The sequence below is a fragment of the Gossypium hirsutum genome, chromosome D04 (genome assembly GCF_007990345.1).
Source record: "Gossypium hirsutum isolate 1008001.06 chromosome D04, Gossypium_hirsutum_v2.1, whole genome shotgun sequence".
Classification (NCBI taxonomy): Eukaryota; Viridiplantae; Streptophyta; class Magnoliopsida; order Malvales; family Malvaceae; genus Gossypium; species Gossypium hirsutum.
In genome coordinates, this window is record NC_053440.1 from 50651585 (window position 1) to 50660367 (window position 8783).

Here is an 8783-nt window from a genome sequence, read left to right on the forward strand (position 1 = left end):
TGCGATTTGCTAAAATTTTCCCCTAAAACACTCCTACGTGGATGCGTTTTCCATATTTCGGCCTTTTCCAATAAATAATGAAAAAATTAGCCCATTTCCGTAAATAAAGTTGAAAATGGGCCTTTATTGGTAAAATGGTCTTTAAAAAAGGTATTACTTTTCTTACTTTAGCTTTTCACACAAATTGAGGTAACTAAAAACTAAACAATTCAAGATAAAATGAAGGATATTTAACTTCATGGACGTTTGCTTAAATTTAAAAAAAAAATTATCCAAATAAGGGAAGAGTTGTTGTTTTCCCTTACTTTCCTATTCTTTCATTATTTTTAGTCGAATCTAAACATGGGATTAGTGGTTGATGGTATTTAATACCGTATCAATAGTTGTATCATTTTTGTGTTTAGTTAAATTATGATTTTAATCTCCCTATTATGTTGAATCTAAACTTGCTTTTTAATTTTTGTTTAGTCGAATCTAAACACGCTTTTTGATTTTGATATAGATTTATCTATTTTTTCGTGGAATTGTAAAGGTTGTGCTAATGGAAAATTTTCGCGTATCTTTCGTAAGTATAATTTGGAGTATAAGCCAAATATTATCAATCTATTAGAAACTAGGGTTAGTGGTGCAAAAGCAGATAACATCATTGCCAAGCTAGGATTTCAGTTTTGTCATCAAGTGGAGGCTGTTGGTTTCTCATAAGGGATTTGGGTTGGTTGGAAAAACTTGGTTCAAGAGGTAATGCATAGTCATCCACAATTTATCTTGATCAGCGTGCTTGGGTGTTCTCAACAGGTTCCTATCCTTATTGCTTTTGTTTACGGCAGACTTGATAGACAAAAACGTAAAATTCTATGGTAGGGCCTAAATATTACTATTTCTTTTGGAAATGTCCCCTGGCTTGCTATTGGTGACTTTAATGCCATCTTGTATGATAGTGAGAAAAAAAGGTGGACGAGTTCGAGGTATAAGGTGTCCTCTTTTCGGGAGCTTTATGAATTTTATAACTTTACACAATTTGAGGTTTCAAGGTACATTTTATACTTGGTGTAAAGAGGGGATTTTTGATAGGTTAGACAGAGCTATTGGTAATGATGTCTGGCTTAATGAGTTTTCAGACACTTTAGTCACTCATCTCCCAATACTTAAATCTGATCACAGATCGTTTTTGCTTTTTGTGAGACTAGGACTTAGGATTCCCAAGGAGAGGCCTTTTAGATTTCTTGTTGGTTGGCTGGAGCATCAAAGATTTCATGACTATGTTAAGGAACAATGGGATTTTAATGGTAATCTGGTTAATTCCCTTTCTAATCTTTGCGTTGATCTTAAGAAGTGGAATCGTACCGTTTATGGGCATTTAGGTATTCGAAAAAGACATTTGATGAACAAGCTTTCAAATATCCAAAGGATAATGAAGAGATCTGATTCTAATGCGCTCATTCAAATAGATATGGAAACTCGTGAAGAATTGGATAATGTTCTTCATCATGAGAAGCTTCTCTGGAAGCAGGAATCCATATATGAGGGGTTAAATGTAGGGGATCGCAATACTAAATTTTTTTATTGCCATACTCTGTAAAGAAGGAAGCAAAATCGTATCACAACTTTAAAAAGGGATAATGGTTAATGGATTTATGATGATGAAGCCCTTCAACTCAAAGCTATCAATTTCTTCCAAAAGTTATATGGCGAGCAACATGGCCATAAGTACTTTAACTCCTATCTCTTTCTCTAACATTGATAATTGTGATATTCAATTTCTAGGAAAAGAGGTGTCTAGTGATGAGATCAAAGCTGCCATTTTTTATATGTCCCCATTGAAGGCACTATGAAGTGATGGTTTTTAGGCACTTTTCTTCTAGAAACAGTGGGATTTAATTGATTCTGGGATTTGTGAGTGGATTAAAGTGGTTTTTGCTGGTAAGATTATTGAGCCTGAGTTGAACAACACTCTGCTAGTCCTTATTCTTAAAGTTCCTAATCCAGAGAACTTTTTTTTTTCAATTTCATTTGATTAGTTTGTGCTCAGTGATGTATAAATTGGTGATGAAAGTTATTGCTAATCATTTTAAATTGGTTTTTCCTAAGATCATTAGACAGGAACCAACATGTTTCATTGCAGGTCGTAATATTACAGATAATATCCTGATTGCCCAGGAGGTCATCCACTCAATGAAAAGCAAGCATAAGAATAAGAATTGGATGGTGGTTAAAATTGACCTAGAAAAAACCTATGATAAAGTACGATGGGAGTTCATTGGGGCTTCTCTTCAGATAACATGTATCCCCGATATGCTTATTAATGTTATAATGTCTGCTATTACGAGTTTCACTATGCAGGTATTATGGAATAGAGCTTCAACATAGAAGTTTAGGCTCGCGAGAGGAATTCGTCAAGGATGTTCGCTTCGTCATACCTCTTTGTTCTATGTATGAAATGGCTTGGCCATAGCTTCTATCATGCCATTGAGAATGGATGCTAGCGGCCTATTAGATTGTCGAGACCTAGTCCGAATCTCTCAGATCCCTTCTTTACAAATGATCTTATCATCTTTGGTTATGCTAATTTTCAACAAATTTCGTCTCTTAAAGATATTTTAGAGAAGTTTTGTGGGTATTCTAAGCACCTCATCAATACTAGAAAGACTGATATTTATTTTTCCAAAGGTATGGATGATACTATTAGCTTATAGCTGAGTGAAATTCTTGGTTTTCACTGGGTTCATAGTCTTAGCATGTATTTGGAGGTCCCCATTCGTCATGAAAGAATTTCGAATAGCACCCTGCGCTTTGTTGTTGACAAGATTTGCAGTAAACTTAATAGATGGGATGCCAAGAAACTTTCTATAGTTGGTAGAGCTACCTTGGCGCAGTCAGTTCTTCTATTTGTTCCTAACTATTTGATGTAGTCTATGTTGATTCTTATAGGAATTTGTGACGAGATTGAGCGCATTGTTAGGAAATTTATATGGGGTTCATCTGATGGCTATCAGAAGGCGTCCTTAGTTAACTGAGAGTTTGTGTGCCAACCTCAAATTTGTGGAGGTACTGGCATTACACACCTATGAGAACAAAATACCTTATCATGATGAAGTTGGGATCCAACTTAATTTCTAAACAGGATACCTTATGCGTTCAAGTCTTTCGGTCCAAATACGGTATGAAGGATACCTTACCTAATAATATATCATGAGGGAAACGCGCTTCACTTTGGAGAGCTATTCCAAAGGCGTAGCCCTTAATTCGAGAATATTTGTATTGGTCTGTAGGTAATGGGACAAGTGTTAGATGTTGGAGAGATCCATGGATCCTGGAGGTGGGGCCTTTGATTGATCATATCCCAGCCCATGTTAATTTGAACTTAGATTGTATGCTTAGTGACATGGTTATGAGAAGGGTTCCTGGAATTTGAAACTCTTTTGTCTTTGGTTTTCGGAGATAGTTATGAAACGTATTATGGGTATCCCACCACCCGGCCCATCTGCAAGTTTTGACAGGATTATTTGGACTCAGACTTCAAAAGGTTTTTTTTCTCCTTAAAATTGCTTATTAGCATATTTAGGAAAGGTCGTGGATATCGAAGGATCCGCAGTGGAATATATCTTGGAAATTTTAGGGACCCTAAAGGGTCAGATTCTTTATATGGCTTGTTCTAAAACAAAAGCTAATGACTAACGTGGAACGCGTTAAGCAGGGAATAAGGAATGATAGCTGTTATGGAATAAGCGGTTATCATTCTGAAGATGCTTTGCATATTCTTCGTGATTGTTCGACTGCCAAATAAATATGGAGGAAAATTATTCCAGATGAATCTTGTGGGAGTTCTTTTTACAAAAGACCTTTTTCAGTGGATTAAGTATAATTTGCAGAGTCCTACGGGTCCAGTTGTTGGTGAGGAAAATTTGTCATGTTTATTTGGTTTACTAATCTAGCGTTTTTGGAAAAATCGAAACTTTTTTTTCAGGGCGTCTCTTGGAGCACAAGTGAGATTATTAAGATTTCATATATTTGGGCAAAACAATTTGTTTCTTTTCACAGGGAAGACGTTTCTAGGCAGAAGAAACAAAGGTTAGCAATTGAGACGCCGAAAAGTTGGATCAGTCTTTACACTGATGAGGTGGTCCAAATTACCTCGGATAATGCTGCAGCGAGGGGAGTCATAAGAAATGGAAAAGGTGAGTGGATTTTGGGATACAACAGAATTATGGGAAAATGTTCAGTCTTCAATGTTGAATTGTTGGAGTTCTTGATGGATTAGTTCTCATTTACAAAGGGAGCTATGATGGCGTATTGATACAAACTGATTCAGGATTCCACTTTCTCAAACTCGAATTCTACCCTCATTAGACGTATTCATCACTTGCTGCTGAATGAGGTTCGTGAGCCATTCAATAGTTTCCTAGAGACTGTAATAAAGTTGCTGTCTGTAGGGGTGAGCATTCGATCGAATCGAATTGAATCGAAAATTTTCGAGTTAATCGAGTTTTCGAATCTCATTTTATCATCCTAACTTTATTTGAAGTTTTCTCGAATCGAGTCGAGTGAGATGAAATTCAAATCGAATCGAATCGAATATATTTGTTCGAGTTAAATTTTAAAAAATAATTTTGGGTCCTTGTAACCATTGTCACCCATCGTAATAAAATTTGTCTACCTTAATCAAATTTTTATTAACTTTTATCACCTCATTATTTATTTATTAATTTTTTATATACTGGTTAGCTTCTTTGTTTGCTAAGTTGTTTCAATTATCTTCAGATTCTTGTCACTATGTATTTTGGAATTAAAAAATATATTAAATGTAAAAATATGATTTTTTTAATAAAAGTTATTTTAAAAATAAAATGTGAAATTGATTCTAGTATAAAATTTTAACACGAATATTTTATGGCATAATTAATAATTCAATTTTAATATAAATGTTCAATATGACTAAACAATTCAATAATATAAATAATATAAAATGTGAAATTTAATTTAATAATATAAATAGTAGATATAAATAAAATTATTACTATTTATGTTTAGTGATTTTTTTTGGATAATTTTGATTTTTTATTTGAGAGTAAAGGGAGAGAAGTAAAAGTTTAGGAGGAAAATAAAAAGTTTTGGGAAATAAAAGTTTGAGGGAAAGTAAATAGGGGGAGTAAAATTTTGGAGGGAAAATATTTAAAAAAAAAATTGGAGGGGGGAGGGTTTGGGGTAGATGGGAGGTGTGATGGGAAGAGAATAAAAGTTTTAGGGAAAAAGTGGGAGGGAGTAAAATTTTTAGGGGAAAATAAAAGGTTTTGAGGGTTTTTGAGAGTAAAATTTTGGTGGGAAATGGATTTTGGGTAGATTGGGGGTTTGGGAAGGGAGGAGAGTAAAAGTTTTGGGGGAAAGTGGGAAGGAGTAAAAGTTTTGAGGGAGAAGTAAAAATGTTTGGGAGTTTAAGGTAAAAATGTAAAATATTATAGTTTGATATTCGAATTATTCGAGTTATTCGAATTCAAAAAATCAACTCGATTCGAACTTGAAATTCGAAAAAAAATTCGAGTTGATTCGAATAACTCGATTAACTCGAATAACTTGATTCGTTTAACTCGAAATTTGAATTTTTTTCGATTTTTTCGAGTCGAATCGAGTTTTGCTCACCCCTAAATATCTGCTTGGCGAAATGGCCTTTGCTTCGAACCAAGGTCTGAAGATTTTCAACGAGATACTGAGGCAGGTGCTAGCACTTTTCTCTATGTTTCAAACAAAGGACAACATTTCCCATAGAATTTTCATGTAGCTAAGTCTTTTGTATGTTACTACTCTACCAAAAAAATTTTAATACGATTATTGTTCCCACTAAAAAAAAATTTAATCAAAGGGGTAACATGATGTAGTTGTCTAACTCTGATTGTAGAGTCTAATGTCAATAATGACTTACGTAATGCATATCATTTACCACTACATCAGTGACTCATTGACTATTCTCGTTAGAGTGTTAATATGAACTTTTTAAAACATATATATTTTTTTATATAATTCTTGATCAACCGATTAACCCCCAACCTTAAGTCAAGGATAATATGCATATTCTTCTAAAAATGAGAAAATATGCACTTAAACACGCTTGAGTCCGTATCTTATTGGTTGTTGCAACATTAATGTGCCAACTGAGTTAAGATTCAAACGACTTTAAAAAAAAATACCTTTAAACATTTTATTAATATGTAAATTTTTTATTGGATTAAATTATTTGATTGAATTTTTTTTTCAAAAATATCTTTAAACGTTTGATTGACATAAATTTTTATAGAAGAATTCCACACCAAAACCTTAATAAAAACCATTAACAATTTGGAGTGATGATATTACTAAAGTAGAAGATCAAATTATATCAAATTAAATCATAAGAAATCAATCTCAATTTTAGCATAATAAAGGTATCAAAATCACAGTCTAATTTCTTGTACACTTTACCATATCATTTGAATTTATCAAAATTCTTGACAAAATAATTTTTTTTGACCCTTAAATCATACAAAAAAAACAATTGAACCCTTGTGTACCTCCTGCGTAGTCCTTCGACTTTTATTTTTATTTTTGTCAAACTGGTTAAAACTACATGAAAAGTTAAAAGTACCATTAACTTGTTGGTGTGGATGTCACACTAACATAACATCTCGATACGTGGCATGCTTATAATGCTTTTTAGTAAATAATAACAATATACCTCTAACATACTTTCAATAATCAAAATCAGTGGCATGTGTACATGTTTTCAATACGGTCAAAATTAAATATGGCATGTAACATAATTTCATACATATCACAATTTCAGTCATGGCAATATACACACACATAAAGAAGGATACATAATCTAGCATGCTATATTTGCATTTAGTTCACACATTCGTCACCCAAAAAGAATGTTTAAGATTTGAAATATTTGTGTACCTGATTCAGTACCCCACTTATTAACATTTAGGTCATTCGGTCAAACCACAGTCACCAAGCAAACAATAATATTTAAATATATTAATTTAAATTTAATTTATTTAGTTTCAGGGAAGACCTGCACCTGATTAACGTGAATATGAAGCCCTAACTTAACGCCACAACTCCTAGGACTTAGATCTGACTAAATTTCATTTAGATCTGTACATTGCCAAGAATAACACAAGTTATAACTAGCCCAAAATAACCCTATAGGGTTCGACCATAATAGGTAAAATATAGTGACCACTTAGATTCGTATTTGGGATTCCTGCTTACTTTGTTTCGGCTAACAATGGAGATACAGACAACTTCTTTTGTCACAAATCAGTATAAGAAGATCGACTAAATCATTAAACACAACCGGTCAAAACAAAAAAAAATAAAAGAAGGGACACTACTTTAGATCTTGCTAGAATCAACACTTACACTTTACTTGTTTCAATTCTATAATGAATGGTAGACAAGTAATGACCTGAATAACCACCACGAGGGCCAAGGAGTTTTGGGCTAGGGTAAGAAAACACAAAAACCAGCAGTGAAATTAGAAGAAAAAAGTCGATAGAAAGGAGGCTTAGAGGGGAAACAAATGCAAGGGAAAAAAGATGGCCACATCCAACTCAAAGTACGACAAAAGGTGGAGAAAAGGAAATCAATAATGGGTGGTAGTTTGTTGATATTGGTAATAACAAAATCAGATCAGGAGAAGAGAAACCAATGATGAAAAATGGCAGCCATGATAACTAAAAGAAGAGAGAGGAAGAATAACACAAAAATAAGAAGAAAGCTAGACTTGGGTGGCAACAATGGAGGAGGCAAAAAGAAAGAAAAGAAAATAGAAAGCAAGAGAAGGAAGAGAAGAGAGAGATGACACAAGGGGAAAAAACGAAGAGAAAAGATGACCTCAAAAAAATTTTAAGCAAAGGGAATTAAACTCGAGTCTCAAATATACCACTCTAATTATTAACCATTAGGCCAATTACTCATTCTTATTAAAAATATTATAACATTTATTTTTTAAAAATGTAAAGATAATCTCAAAAATCAGGGCGTGACCTCTCTCTCGGCTCACAAATCCGATTCTATTAACCTCGATTTTTGAGATGTGACATAACAAATCATTAAGCTTTTGTATATTGAAGAGGAGAATTTATTATTTATAAATTAGGATCTACTTTTTTTTTCATTTTGAAGAGTTGGGTTCTTACTTCTTATTTTATATTGTAAAGTTAGATTTTTTTTTCCTTCGTTGGAGTCTTAAATCCCAAATAAAAATCATGCAACCTTATGTTTTAAATCATTATAAGTGGGAACTAAGAAATCATAGCATATGAGAGAATAATTCTAAACGAACTTATTCAATTCAATAAGATCATCATTAAATTCCTAAATTGATTTTGATATAATACAATCCTGATAACAGATCAAAAGTTTGACATAATCGATGATATGATCCTACTAGAGGATTAAAAGTTCGATACAATTAGGCTTCAAGTTGTAGCAAAGCTTAGTGATAATGATAAATACTTGCACGTACCAATGGGTTCAAATATGGAAGAATGAGATAGGAAGATACAAGAATCATGCTCTAGCTTGATGTTACGGATTCTTGGAGATGAACCCACTTAGATGAATCAAGTTATAAAACCAATGTGGTCAAAAAGGAAGATAATGCCATAAAGATTTTATCTACGAACTTGGTTGCTTGCTAAACCAAACTAGTTTTTTAGTTCCACTGACATTTTTACATATTTTGTCCTTTTGCATCACTAGAATCCTTGTTGATTTTTGTACATGTTCTACTTAACTATTTTCTC